This window comes from Bombina bombina, chromosome 4, assembly GCF_027579735.1.
Source record: "Bombina bombina isolate aBomBom1 chromosome 4, aBomBom1.pri, whole genome shotgun sequence".
NCBI classification, from domain to species: Eukaryota; Metazoa; Chordata; class Amphibia; order Anura; family Bombinatoridae; genus Bombina; species Bombina bombina.
In genome coordinates, this window is record NC_069502.1 from 211,217,723 (window position 1) to 211,233,732 (window position 16,010).

At 34.8% G+C, this 16,010-nt stretch overlaps 1 protein-coding gene across 5 annotated transcripts in view; it reads left to right on the forward strand.

The window, feature by feature from the left end:
• The window catches only part of LOC128656084 (alpha-1,4-N-acetylglucosaminyltransferase-like), a 179,920-nt gene that overhangs the window by 100,898 nt on the left and 63,012 nt on the right, over positions 1-16,010 (forward strand). Inside the window, exon 1 of one of the 5 annotated variants that reach the window (XM_053709765.1) lies at positions 3,502-3,624. The exons of the other annotated variants lie outside the window; for them this stretch is intronic. The gene's annotated coding sequence lies outside the window, so the exon portion shown is untranslated. Of the gene's footprint in view, positions 1-3,501; positions 3,625-16,010 lie in introns of those variants that run through there. 5 annotated transcript variants of the gene reach the window in all.

The following is a 16,010-nucleotide window of genomic DNA, read 5'->3' on the forward strand; positions in this document are numbered from 1 at the left end:
TAATATAATTATTAATAGACAGCGATAGAGTCACCTTGCAGACTGAGCAAATGACCATGGATTAACATTATCGTCCTAGGCCATTTGAAGTACCCTGTCTCATGCCTTATAAAAATCATTACATTTTATTGAGCACACATCTTTAATCTTGCTCATGTTCCTTGTGTTTTTAACGTATCACCATTTTTTTTAAATTGCCTTAAAAAAAGTTATATTTTAATTCCTACTCTGCCAATTTAACTCCTGTTCTATGTCAAGCCATTAGGAAAATGAAGCTTAAAGTTGTACATTTATATCAGTATTGTACTGATTCAGTCCACATATTTTATGTGCTGTAGTGTTAATATGTTTAGTGTGTGTAAAATTAATATGCACTGTAACTTTTATTTTATCTCATGTGTTCAACATTATGCCATAGTTTTGAGGAAGTTAACAAATTTGTTATTGGTGTTTATACTGTTAATACGTTTTTTTTTTTACAAGTTCCCCCATCTAGGGCTAGATTGCAAGTGAAGTGCTAATTTAACATGTGCCCGTAAACCAGCTATTACGCGTGCCTGGTTAATGCTACTGCTAGCTTTCTGTAGCACTTTGCTCTAGCATTCATTAACCAGAGATCAGATCTCTAGTTAATGATAAAAATGTTCCAAAATTTGCCCCAAAATAAAGTGCAAAGTTACAGTAAATGCACAATATATTACTTTATTAAAAATGAATATTGCACATTGCTTGAACATGTTTTTATCTATTTGACTGCAAAGGGCTCCAATGCACTTACTGTATCTATGTCTATATACTGTATGTATATGTAAGTATTTATGTATTTATATGTGTATATACTGTATATCTGTAAATACATATATACTCATATAAATACATATTTATACACACACGCACACACATATATAAATATATATATATACATTCATATACATATTTAGACATGTACAGTATATGTAAGTATCGCTATGTTAAAGCCCTTTGCATTTTTTTTAAACACCTCATATCTTTGAGCACTTATAACTTCTTTGTGCAATGATTTTTTTTTAAATATTTTTTCATCAGAATGTGTTATTTTTAGTGTAACTGTACTTTTAAATGTATTTTTGATGTGTTTTGTGACACTTTTTTGTTTTGCTTAACAGTTCACATGAGCTCTGAGGTCACAGTAATCATTTTAGCGTAAATCACGATTGTGTGCACGCGTTTGAATGTACTTTAAACTTGTAATACAAGGACTCCTTCCAACGCTCGCAAACAGCTGCGATAAACCTGATATCACTCACGGAAAACAGTTAGAGCTCCACTTGTAATCTTGCCCATTGTGGGTGTTAATAAACAATATTGCTGGACCATGCTAACCCATGTCCCTTTAATTCCAATTGTGACGCTCATTGTAAGCCTTTTTGAAAGTCAATATGTGCTTTAATTATGTCTTTAGAAGTAACAATTTGGTATACAGGTATACCTCACTTTACAGCGCTTCCCTTTACAGCGCTTCGCTAATACCGTGCTTTGTGGAGCTGAAGTTCAGATTGCGAGAAAAGTGACTGGCACCATTTGTTATGCTTAGTACATGATTAAAGTGCAATCAGTGTGTCAGTGCTATAGTGTGGCAAATTGTACTACACTAATTGTTACTATTTTACAGGTACAGTATTTATTGAATACTAATTGAATACTGTGCTGTGCTAGTGTTAAAGTAAACGTAGCACTATTGCACCCCTAATATATGTTAGTTAAAACATGTTTTCAATTCTTTAAACACACTGGCAATTGAAAGGAAAGCTAAAACTGCCTTGTTTCACTTTAAGGCGGTTTTCCCTTTACAGCGGGGCTCTGGTCCCTAACCCGCTGTATGAGCGGGGTATACCTGTATTTAGTTCATTGTAATTAAAAAAAGAAGAACATCAAGAAATACTGAATTCCGTAAAAAACTTTAAAATGAAGGTGTGCGTTGTATCTAGGGATGGGCGAATGTGTAAATTTTCTAATTTCGAATGTAGAACGAATGTTATTACCAAAATTCGAATTCTAAATCTGAATGTCGATAAGAACGAATATTCTTAAAAATTTGAAAATCGAATGTTATTTACAGTTTTCGAATGTTTATAATTATATCGAATGTCCACATTCGAAATTTCGAATTTAACATTCTATTTAACAAATACTATTCAGAAGTTCAATAGTTCATGTGGTAGGGCGGGAATCTAGTAAATTGATACATAATAGATACAAATATATCATTTCGAATGTTTCCATATAGAATATTGCATAATTTGAATATTACATTTAAAGAAAGCATTAGAAATACTATTACAAACATATAAATTCGAATTTTTTGAATTCGAATATAAATTTGAATTTTTCGAATTCGAATATTGCATAATTCGAATATTACATTTAAAGAAAAAGCATTAGAAATACTATTACAATCTAAATTTGAATTTTTCGAATTCGAATACACGTATTGCATAATTCGAATATTACATTTAAAGAAAAATCATTAGAAATACTATTACAATCTAAATTCGAATTTTTCGAAAAGAATATTTTCGAATGTAATCGTAAAATACGAAACCGAACATTCGAAAATCGAATGTTAGAATGTTATGTAAACATTCGAAATTCGATTCGAACGAACAAATGTGTTAAAATTCGTGCCGTTTTTCGAATGTTGCGAGACATTCACCCATCCCTAGTTGTATCACCCCTGATACAGTATCAGCCGAGCATTGTGGCCAAGGCTCCTCAAATATTAGCTCTGGTTTCTGAAGTTTAAATTTCTTTCAACATAAATTTCAATATTACATTTTTCACGGACAAAAAAAAAAAAAGAAAGAAAGAAAACATATTTGTCTGACTCCAAAGTATTCTGGATAGATTTTAAAGGAATAGTAAAGTCAAAATTAAACATTCATGATTCAGATAGAGTATGCAGTTTTAAGCAACTTTCTAATTTACGTCTATTAATTTTTCTTCATTCTCTTGGTATCTTTATTTGAAAAAGCAAGAATTTAAGCATAGGAGCCGGCCCATTTTTAGTTCAGAACCTGGGTAGCACTTTCTGATTAGTGTCTAAGTGTAGCCACCAATCAGCAAGCGCTACCCAGGTGCTGAACCTAAAATGGGCCAGCTCCTAAGCTTACATTCAAATGAAGATACCAAGAGAACAAAGAAAAATTGATAATAGGAGTAAATTAGAAAGTTGCCTAAAATTGCTGCTCTGTCTGAATCATGAAAATTTTATTTTAACTAGACTATCCCTTTAAGCACACAAGAAGATTTCTAGTATTTTATTCTTGGTAAAAAAATATAATTCTATTATTTTATCTCATGCTTTTAACATTATGCTATTATTTTGAGAAAGTTAACAAATTTGTAATTGGTGTTTAAACTGTTATTGTGCTTTCACAAGTTAAATGAGAGGACCATTACTAACTACTTTTAGTCATGTGATAGAGGTTATTTTGTACTCATGAACAAAAACAAGGGCTACACCTTTTAGGCATAGAAGGGTGGAATGATGATACAAAAGTGCTGAGAACAGAGTAATCAGATCACTTCTCATGTTTTAACTGTTACAAGCACAAACTATTTATCCAGTGTATCTGCAATATCAAGGTATGATTTTATTTATTTATGTATTTATTTATTTGTTTGCATTACTGATATAGAATACTTATAAAGTAGTAAATAATTAATTTCTTAATCTACCTTTTACAATAAAAAATGTAGTTTCTAATTTATTTTAGCAGTAATTATACTTTTATAATATTATTTTATTTTATTATGGTGGGAGAACTAGGACATTTAGGGCAATTATTAAATGTTTGTTAATTCTGTGACAAAAGTATAGTACATAGGAGATTAACTCTTTAAATGATTATTCATTTAACATGAAGTGCTAATTATTTGTAGTATCATAGTATAAATTTAATTATGGTCAATTATATTAAAATATTGTTTATTATGGTGTGCAATCTAGGGTAATTAAGGTTTATTCAGTTGGAAAAGTATAGTACATACAAGTTTAACTATTTCATTTATATATAATTTTTTAACCTGTGTGCTGAGTATTTGTAACAGCAAGGTATGATTTTATCACCATGTAATTATAAAGTCATAATTATTTTCAAACAAAATGTAATTATACTATTTCATGATACTGTTACATTATTCTAAATCATATTTCCTATATTTAAGTTTTTGTGTTCATTCTCTCAGTTGTTTTAGCTTAAAGGGACACTGAACTCAAATTTTTTTCTTTCCTGATTCACATAGAGCATGCAATTTTAAGCAACTTTCTAATTTACTCCTATTATCAAGTTTTCTTCGTTCTTTTTCTATCTTTATTTGAAAAAGAAGGCATCTAAGCTAAGGAGCCAGCAATTTTTGGGTTCAGAACCATAGACAGCACTTGTTTATTGGTGTTGTCCAATCAGCAAGGACAACCCAGGTTGTTCACCAAAAATGGGCCGGCATCTAAACTGACATTCATGCTTTTCAAATAAACATACCAAGAGAATGAAGAAAATTTGATAAAAGGAGTAAATTAGAAAGTTGCTTAAAATTGCATGCTCTATCTGAATCACAAAAGAAAAAATTTGGGTTCAGTGTCCCTTTAAGCAAAGCTAGAAATTAATTGGTACTGATAGTTTCTGACTTGTGTTTATATATTTTTCTCTCTAATCTCTATATATAGTAAGAAGAAGATTATAAAGCTATTCCTATCCAGCACTGACTATTTCCTGTATATTAGGGGATATAATACCTAAGTACAAGAGGCCTCGATATAACCAAGAAGAAAACTACCTAACTATAATAATAATAGTATTTCACAAGTAACATTGGAGGAGCATAACAAAGGCATTTATTGGAGACCCCACAAGGCATAAAATAACATAATTGTAGCTACTCATTGGACTCTCCCTATCATTGTGCACTATGAATCCCAAAAGAAATAATTAAATAACCCAGACACAATAATAATGAGGGCTCTCAACTTCAGAGAGTAAAAAAAGAAAAAGAACAACAGTTCCTGTTTAAAGTCACAGAATGATTTTCCTATTTTCACCATGATAAGAAAGTTCATTTGCAATTATTTAGTAATCCTTGTAACGGAATATAATGGATAGTGATAGTTGGAGTGATAACAGTCAGCCTCTACCCTCCTCTAGACTATTGCACTGTCTCCTGTGCACAGGGAGTTATAGCTGAAACTTGGATGGCAATCCCACAATTAGCTTTGCCTTTGTTATGCTCCTCCTGAGTTACTTGTGAAATACTATTATTATTAGGTAGTTTTCTTCTTGGTTATATCGAGGCCTCTTGTACTTAGGTATTATATCCCCTAATATAAAGGAAATAGTCAGTGCTGGATAGGAATAGCTTTATAATCTTCTTCTTACCATATAATTATTGATTGTTTTCCTCCTGCACCAATGGCCTGTCAATATTTTAAATACAGGTCATTGTTACTAACCCGTTATTGATAATATTGATAGTTGCTGACAACACTATTTGTATAAATATATAGATAGATAGATAGATAGATAGATATCTTTCTACCTGTATTCTATATTATCTTTATGAAATAGTACATTCACATTAAAAAATTGCATCTAATGTTTTGAACAGAAAAACACTATTTAAAGTCTATGGGGATTTCTGTAGATAAATCATATGATAAGTTTGTAGGTATATATTTTATAAATAAAAATCTCATGCATATATATATATATATATATATATATATATATATATATATATATATATATATATATATATATATATATATTGGATATATATATGTTTAAAAATAAAAAGAACATATGTTTCTATGTGAAGAACATGGGTATATCATACCTCCCAACATTTCAAAATTCAAAAGAGGAACACCTCCCCCCCCCATGGCAAAACATTTGGAATGTGGTGGACGGGGCTTAAAAAATCATATGACCAACGTAATTTAAATACAATTCTAAATAAAGTCATATATTTTAATACACTTAGGCAGCAAATCAAAACACAAGCTCAAACCACTGGTATGGCTATGTGAGCTGTGTATTTAATTAACCTTTTGTTGAAGAGCTATGAACTATGCGCTGTAGGTGGTATGCTACAAAGTCTATTTAAGCTTCCTCTATGCTTCAAGGGATTATAGGGTGTGTATTGTAGAGATGAGACTTTCTAGCGCTCAAAGCAAATACCCCATAAGGAAAGAGTCAAAGCTTAAAATGTGGTTAATAATAAAAACTATTTTATTCAACTATGAAACAGTATAAAAATTATTTTCAAAAAAAATTGATAATACATTTTTGTCTCTTAACCTTAACAAAACCTTGTTAGAAACCGGTTGGCCAACCTTGTCAAATCTCAGTCAAAAATACATAAATTCTTTCTATAGACTGTATAAAAATGCTGAGTTACAAATTAATTGAGATGTCAAAGTTATTCATTGTTTGATAAATCAATAATAAGTCAATGAATAAAAAATGAGTTAATGAGTTATAAAGTTCCTGCAATTATTGCAGTGTATATAACCTACTGAATATAGTGAGTTGTATCGGATTTGTTGCAGATATATAGTTATATAGTACAATACTGTTGCGGTATGAACCTAATGAAAATACAATGAGTTGTAACGTATTTGTTGCAGATAAATAGTACAATTTTGTTGCGGTATGGATATTAACCTAAAACTGCAGAGAGCGATACAGTAAGTGCTTTGATCCAATCTTATACAAGGACATATATATAACTCTAGTGAGGGAATCTGAATAATTAGTTGTTACTGCAGTTAAGTGATATGTAAGCGCAGTGGTTATACAGGATGATGTACGTGCGCACTCTGTATGAGTAAAGTCACAGTGTAGGTATGAATGAAATATATTTGCAGTCTGAATTCAGCGTTTCTGCTAATGTTGTCAAAAAGTTCCTGCAAGTGCACTTGCGATTGGATTCTAATCTGTTTTATCTCCAGATGGTTTCGATTAAAGTCTTCTTGAACACGATCTCCGGTCCTGGAGCTTTCTACCCGCAGTGAGTCTCAGCCAAACCGCTTTCTCCCCGGTAGATTAAAAATCACGCGCCTCGTACACAGGCTTCCCGTGATTGGTCCCTGGGAGATGTCTAGCTGGCTCTGCTCGCTCGGGGTTGAAATCTTCCTTTGAGCTCTATTGGAAAGCGGTTTGGCCGAGACTCACTGCGGGTAGAAAGCTCCAGGACCGCAGATACACACACACTACTTAGCATACACTTATACATGCAGATACACACACACTACATAGCATACACTTACACATGCAGATACACACACACACTACATAGCATACATTTATACAGGCACATACACAGACACTACATAGTATACACTTATACATGCAGATACACACACACACACATTACATAGCATACACTTATAAATGCAGCATACACTTATACATGCAGATACACAGACACTACATAGTATACACTTATATATGCAGACACACACACAATACATAGCATACACTTATACATGCAGATACACACTTATACATGCAGATACACATACACACACTACATAGCGTACATTTATACATGCAGACACACACACACTACATAGCATAAACTTATACATACACACACATAGTTATGGATACAGATAGACACACATACTACATCATATATGGGTATCTGTAATTCATTTTATGGGGTCCTGGGGTTGGCAAGCACATTAGCTGGCAGTTTGCGGCTGCCACTGTTCGTTACCCTGGTATTAGCACTGCTCATTGTATAAAACTGAAGGCATGCTAGTATTATCATCAGGGGTTAGACATCATCACTACCAGAGGTAGGTTAGAGAGATCACCATTACCCGTGGACAGAGTGTATACAGCCTTCTTACTCCTGCTTAACCCACACACCATTCCTTTTCCACAGGGAATCTAACAGGTATCTAACCATGTGAGAGCAAAGCCAGCTGCTTCTGAGTATGGGCCCATGCATGGGGAAAATCGGGACAGATGACTAGCAACCCGGGACAGGGGGACAGACCCCTAAAATCGGGACTGTCCCGAGAAAATCAGGACAGTTGGGGGGTATGGTATATAAAGTATTCCTAACGCACCTTCGCCATTAGCGCAGTTGATTTTGCGCTGTGTCGGGTTAGTGCACAAGTGATAACGAATACGACAATTTTTTTTTTAACTTGTGTGTAATATGTGTGCTTATCCGGCTGCTTTGATTTTTATTTTGAGCACAGTTCGCTCAAAATAAACAGCAAAAACAAACTTAGTGAGCCACTAGTAATCTGGTCCCCTAGATGGATGCATATATAACAATAGATTAATAGATAAATGGTTAGATAGATAGATGTCTGATGTCTTTTAATCAATTTAACTAATTCATCTTTATATACATTTTTATGTATTGGTAACTGAACAATCCCCTTTATTTATCTCCTGTTGTATCAGTTGCTCTGGGTACAAATCTTTCACCCATCTCCTTCATTCTAATTTGTAATTTTTGTACATCATTTACATTTTGGTTCACCCTGAGCAACTGACTTATTGGCAGTGATTCCTTTAATTTTTTTTGGATATAAGCTGTCATAGGACAACATGGTTTTCTATATAGGTCAACCTTTATACATCCTTGTATCTAGAAAATCTACAGATATCTCACTAAAAGAGAATGAAATTCAACACCTGTGACTGCTGTATTTAGAGATTAAACAAATCTTTCTAGGGATCCATTGTCACCCCACCACATGTCAAACACTTCGTTAATGAAATGCCACCAGGCTGTGCCCTATTCTTTAAACAATTCATTGGCATAGACATAATTCTCTTCAAAAAAATTCATGAACAGGTTGGCATATGCTGGTGCGACATTGGATCCCATGGCTGTCCCCTTAACCTGTACAACCAACTATCCTGACACAGGAAGTAATTCCAATATAACACAAGACACAGTAATTCCTCAATAAACTCAAATTGTATAGAGCTATAAATACTATTTGTTAAAAGTTTTTTAACATTACAAATTACTGTTTTGTATTTAATTGAGGTATAAAAACTCTTAACATCAAGTGTAAATCAAATATATTTAGAACCAGGCAGATGTAAATCTTGCAATTTTTTAAAAAAATCACCTGTATCTTTAATATAAGCTGATATTTTTAATACTTCTGGCTGTAGTATCTTGTCTCGAATAGGTCTTCCAGTTGGATTTTCAACACTTGTATGCACTTTGGGGACCGTATTAAATATAGGTATTTTTGGATGATCTATGTATACATAATTAGACAATTTATTATCTATCACCCCATTAGCAACTGCTTTAGCCAAAATATGTTTAATTTCCCTCTGGATCTTAAAGACAGGATCCACTGATAACAATTTATAGGTACTTTTGTTCTGTAATTAGGTATTAATTTCTTCTATATAATATTTTGTATCCAATACAATAGTAGTACCTCCCTTGTCAGCAGCTTTCACTAAGATGTATTTTTCACTTAGCGTCTTAATAGCTTGTCTCTCATCTTTTGTAAGATTATTGAATCTCCTGTTCCTTTTATTACCCCCTTCATTATCTTATCCTTTAATTGCTGTCAGTCACTGCTAACCATTTTCTTGACTTATGTGATCTTTTGATAACTCAGAAAGGTAAAACAATTGGAAAAAAGACATAGGCCATGTTTACATAAAATTATCGTTTCACAAAATTACTCTTCAGTTTCTGTTTGACACACAGTTTCCGTGCTCCCACAGGTTACATTGTGTGAATAACTGAGTAGGTGTTAACAGTAATCCATTGTATTTAATGTTTAACCTAATTGACTTTGTAGTTTTTGAAGTAAAACATCATTTTGAGCATTAGGGTATGTCTGTAGAGGACATGTAGAGGGAGAAAGGCAATAACAGGCAGTTAGGGATAGGCCACAATCACACGAGTAGGAGCAGAATACACTGACCCAACAACATCTATGGTTTGATTAAGGAAGGAAAGGTACAACAATTATGAGAAAGAGGTTCTTATTGAAGCATAAGATCAGAGACCTGAGCTAATGCAGCCTAATGTTTGCAATCCAAAAATGATTACAAAGGAGATCCATGCTTTAGTATGTTCACTTGACAATAATAAGTGTCTGCTGGACTGCAGAAGAGGATTAAAAAGAAAATGAATAATGTGAATGAGTATGCAATGGAGACAGGGTATGGATCATCTTTCGTAATCACTTATAATCCAAGGAAGTATATGTAAATAAAAGATATAGATCCCTGGCATATGTGTGTACAGTGGAGGGCACTGCTGATTCTGAGCAGCTATTGCAGGGCATCAGCCCAAGTAGGTTTCCTTTCCACATTTCTGTAAGATAGATAAATAATATGTCATTTACTTAATTATGCTGTCTTCCTTTTTATAAATACATTTATAATGTGTAGCAAATTATTCTTTTTTTAAGAAGATCATCATAAGGTTCACTTAGAGGAGCATGAAGAACAAAATATTAAGAACAGAATAGTGTTGAGCCAAACTATGAAACAGATCCACAAACACAGCCAGTCTACCTAAATTCTTCAACTGCTGGCAGAGGCAAGTTACACCCTTGATAAAATCCTTTGGTAAAAAGCATCCCTATATAGTCACAGCAGCAGCAGCAGCAGCAGTAATGCACTAATGTGAACTAATTGGTGATTGGTTATACATATAGACCTTTTGTCCTTGGCTCACCTGGTGTGTTCATCTAGCTCTCAGTTCTACAATGCTGCTCCTGAGCCTTCCTAGCTTTACTTTTCAGTATAGAATAATTTGACGTTACTGTCCCTTTAAGGATATTGTCAGAGATATTCATCTGTTTGAAGGGCACCCCTGGAATAGACCCAAAAGTTCTAAGGTATATTGGGGTACCAGGTTATAAAATAAAGAAAGGAATGGATAAGGCCTGGAAAGAATGTCAGGAGAAATTACTAGATACTGTAAGTCTAATTACTAAATAGTTTGAAATAGCAGACCAAGCAAAATTAAATGAAGATACTCTTGCCCCTAACACCTAACACCATTAGAGAATGGGTACAACATATCCTTTGCTTTATAGGCAATACTAATGCTGCCATTGCAATTGAACAGAGAAAAAGAAAATCCTCAGAAAAATTGACCCTAAAATTTGTGACTCTGCCTCAAATGAGTTATCATCAAATTCTGACGGTCTTTTATTTTAGGGCCCAATTTTAAAAGATCTTAATAGTTATATTAACAATGTTACCACATTAAATAAGGTAAAATCTTCTGCTAAGAAGATATTTTATTCACCAAATTTCTACAACAAGGCCGTGAAAGTCAGATGCCACTTTCCCGGTCGTTCCTCCTACATTACCAGGTTTCAATTATCTCAGTATAACTATCCAATCAATGCCTAGTACCAATATCAGAGACCCAAAGGTCCCTCAAACTGTTTTTTCCTCACCTGGGCAAGACCATTATACCCTAGAAGATCATGCTTCAAAACCAGAGCATGTTATCCATCAGGTAATTCAACAATGGCCTCTCAATTCTCCTTCTTTCTCTCATATAATTGGTGGCAGACTTCCCATCTTTTTGCTCACAATTGAAGCTACATATCAGCAGATCCTTGGGTTTTACACGCTGTAAAAGGTAAAATCAATAGAATTTACTTCCATTCCCATTCAAATTCTAAAACTAAAAGCCATTATTTTTTTCTCAAGAAGACAAAATTCTGGTTTAAAAAGAGATTTAAAATCTCTTTCTCAAAAAAAAGCAATTTTGCCAGCCTCAAATTCAAAAGACAATTTTTTAAGCAACCTTTTTCTAGTAAAAAAAGAAAAATTGTCAATTTTGCTTTGTAATCAATCTCAGAACTCTAAATTCTTATGTACTTTATCACAACTTTAAAAATGGAGAGAATCATCTTCTTTGAGAATGCCTCATAGACAACGATTGGTTAGTAAGATTGGACCTTTCAGATGCTTATCTTACAGTTCCAATCCACCCAGATCAGTGGAAAATTCTTGTTTTTTCTTGGAGGAATCAATTTTTGGAGTTTTACATGTCCCCCTTTTGGACTTTCCTCAGCACCCTGGATTTTCATAAAACTTTTAAAACCAGTGGTTTCTTGGTTAAGGCTTCGAGGAATTCAATTAATTATATACTCTGACGATATTCTTTTTATGAATCATAATTTTGTCTCATTTCAACTTCAATTACAAACAACAATCATTCTTCTAGAAAGTGTTGATTCCATTGTCAACAAACAACAGTCGGTTCTTTCCCCAACAAAATCATTAGTTTTTCTGGAATTTAAAATAAAGACTATAAACTCTACCTTAAGGCTTCCTTACAGAAGATAAAAAAAATAACAAGAAAGAATTTTCAAAAACCCTTTCCAAACTATTTGTTTCAATCAGAACAATAGCTATAATAGTTGGGTTACTTTAATCCTCTATTCAGGCTATTTTTCCTGCCTCTTTACATTACCGAGAATGACAACTCCTGAAGATCTTCTATTGTCAGAAGGGTTTTTCCTATGCTCATCTTATTCCATTATCTTTAGAAGCCAAAGAGGAATTAGAATGGTGGCTTGCTCATATGGAAGCTTGGAATGAAGAGCAATTTTTTAAAAACTCTCTGACCTAATCATAGAATCAGATGCCCGTTGCTATGGTTAGGAGGCTCATTGCAGTCCATCGATTAAATCAAAATGGTCACTGTCAGAAAAAAACATTTTTCATATCAATAATTGGAACTTTTGGCTGGTGATTTTGTGGTCAAAAATTTTGTGAGAGGTTCTTCTCCATTGTCCATTCTTCTTCGTATGGCCAATACAATATTTTGGCGATTCATTATCTAAGTCATCTCGGAGGAACCAAATCCAAAAATCTTTCACAATATTATGAAATATTTCATTCATCTATGCTCAGAGAGGAATATTACAGGTCTTTCAGATTCATCAGCGGACTGGGATTCTCTTCATCTGAAAGACTTAAGTGATTGGAAGTTAAATAGACAAGATTTCTTTCTCTCCAATCTTTGAGAGGTCCTTTTACCATAGATTTATTCACTTCTCGCTTGAACTTCCAGTTATGTCCATATTTCAGTTGGCACCCAGATCCGGAAACAAAGGCAATAGATGCATTTCTTCATCATTGGAATCCTCAAGCAGCTTATGTGTTCCCTCCATATTCAATGATTGCATGGACTCTGTCATTTGTTTGCAGGGATTTATTTTCCTTGACGATCATCACTCCTCTTTGGCCATCCCAACCATGGTATCCATCCATATTAGAGATGTCTTACCAACTTCCTGTTCTTCTACCTTTAACCCCCAATCTTCTGTCCAATCCCAAAAGCAATTTCCATGTTTTCGTTTTTTAAGAATTCATGAAATTAGTAGCATGGACCATATCAGGTGATCCTGGTCATGTGAAGGCCTTTCTGAAAGCTCTCATCTCCTTAGCAAGAAACATGGGCTCCAGGAACCCGTAAAGGCTACCTTTCTGCATGGTCCAGATGGTGTCACTGGTGTATTCAACAAGACTTGGATCCCAATTCAGCCAATGTAAATCACATTCTAAATTTTCTTTCTCGTTTATTTGATTTGGGTCTAGCTTATAAATCCATTAATGATTCTCATTCAGTCATTTCCGCTCATCATGATTTAATTCATGACTCGCCTGCGGGTAAACAACCTTAAGTTTGTAGACTGTTAAAGCCATGAAACTTAAAAGACCCCTTCTTCCAAATACATTTTTTTTCTGGAATATGGATATAATTTTGCTCTATTTAAATCTTGGCCTGCTAACCATTTGTTAACTCTTAAACAGCTTGCTACCCTTTTGTGTCTATTATTATTATCAAGTATTTGTAGAGCGCCAACAGATTCTGCAGTGCTGTAAACATAGTCGGTATACAGGATAGCTTTTGTAGGGATCAAGTGGGTAGAGGGCCCCTGCCAAGAGTTTCGCTGTTGTAGTCAGCTCTTATGAAGGTGATCTTCAAACAGCTGGGCTCAAGGGCTTACATTCTAAGGGGTTCAAGAGGAAAGCAATGGAGTTAGGAAAGGTTAGTGTTGGTTGTATGCATCCCTGAATAGTAGAGTTTTTAGGGAGTGCTTGAATCTGTTAAAACTAGGGGAGAGTCTTATGGAGCGAGGCTGGGAGTTCCACAAGATGGGGACCAGTCTGAAGAAGTCCTGTAAACGGGAATGTGAGGAAGTAACAAGAGAGGAGGAGAAGAGGAGATCCTTAGCTGATTGAAGGGACGGGAGGGAGAGTATCTGGAGACAAGTTCTGAAATGTAGGGGGGAGCAGTGCAGTTGAGAGCTTTGTATGACAGAGTGAGGATTTTATGTTTAATCCTAGAGGCAAGAGGAAGCACTGAAGGTATTGGCAAAGAGGCTACGCAGATGAAGAGCAACGAGTAAGGAAAATGAGTCTGGCAGAGGCATTCATAATGGATTGTAAAGGAGCTATGAGGCAGCTAGGTAGACCAGAGAGGACGGAGTTGCAGTAGTTGAGGCGGGAAAGGATGAGAGAGTGGATTAAAATCTTAGTTGTATCTTGTGTAAGGAAATGTCTAAATTTAGAGATGTTTTTAAGGTGGAAGCGGCAGGCTTTAGCCAAGGACTGAATGTGAGGAGTGAAGGAAAGATCTGAGTCAAGTGTGACTCCAAGACATCGAGCATGTTGGTAGGGTTATGATGGAATTATCAACAGTTATAGAAATTTTGGGGGTCGGAGGCATTGGAAGAAGGGGAAAGTTAAGGAGTTCAGTTTTGGAGAGATTTAGCTTAAGGTAGTGAGAGGACATCCAAGATGAGATGTGAGAAAGACAGTTAGTGACACGGGTTAGTAAGGAAGGAGGTAAGTCTAGGAATACTAGGAGTTCAGGATGAACTTGTAGTGAAGAAAGTCAGCTGAACTCCGAGATTTCTCCCAGTGTCGCTCAGCAGTACGGGAACATCTGTGTAGGTACCGTGTCAGAGGAATATGCCAGGCCTGAGGATGAGAGTGTGGTTTCTGAGCTATGGTTGGAGGGGCCAGATTGTCAATGATTGTCTAATATTTTTTTGTAGAAACGCTGATGTACAAGCTTTAGATTTTAATTCTAAACATTTTTATCCTGAAGGTGTCATTGTTTAATTGTCCCATAGAACTATGACTCTTTCCTATTCTATATTCTATCCTTAGCTTCATTCTGAACCTTCGTTGTGTGTTGTTAAATGTTTCAAAGAATATAAATCCAGAACTTCAATTTGCAGAACTTCTTCTTGATACCAACTCTTAATTTCTTTTGTTCCTCCTCATACTCCTGTCTCTTCCATTTCCATTGTTAGGTGGGTTAAATAGGTGTCAGTGTTTCTCCCTGAACTTTCAATAGCTATTGCAGCTTTTTATCCTTGGCTGCCATTTTGACTCACCTGTCTTTTCTTTTGTCCTGTAGCGAGTGGTGTATAACGCTCCTCCTACTCCCAGACCTCCCTCCTTATGGAAAAACTTGAGAACATCATCAGAGAGAGACAGGATGCAGTCCCAGAATGACAATGTCATCATCCCTATTTAAGTGCCTCAGTCCTGTTTGCCATTGCCCTTGCATTGTATCTGATCTCTGTGTGTTCCTATCTCTATGTATAACCTGGTTTGTTTGACGTCCATTCTGGTTCTGATCCCTGGCTTGTTCCTGACTTTGCTGTATTCATATTCCTGACCCCCGGCTCCATCTGACCTACTCGCTTTGGTTCCTGACCCGGCTCGCACTGATATTTGCTCTGGCTTTGACTCCTGGCTTGTCATTTGGCTTTTGTTATATTTTTTTTATTATTTTATAAATAAAGTGTGATTAATTTTGCATTTTGCGTATCTGTCTTGTTCCTGGTACCCTGACAAATGGGTAAAGAACAAAGCTGGAATGAATTTTCTTTTTCAGCTCATTCGGTTCTGGAGCATCTAAAGTTTTTTTTGAAATTCTGTCTTCTCATCACCAAATTTTTAATGCAGCTGACTGGT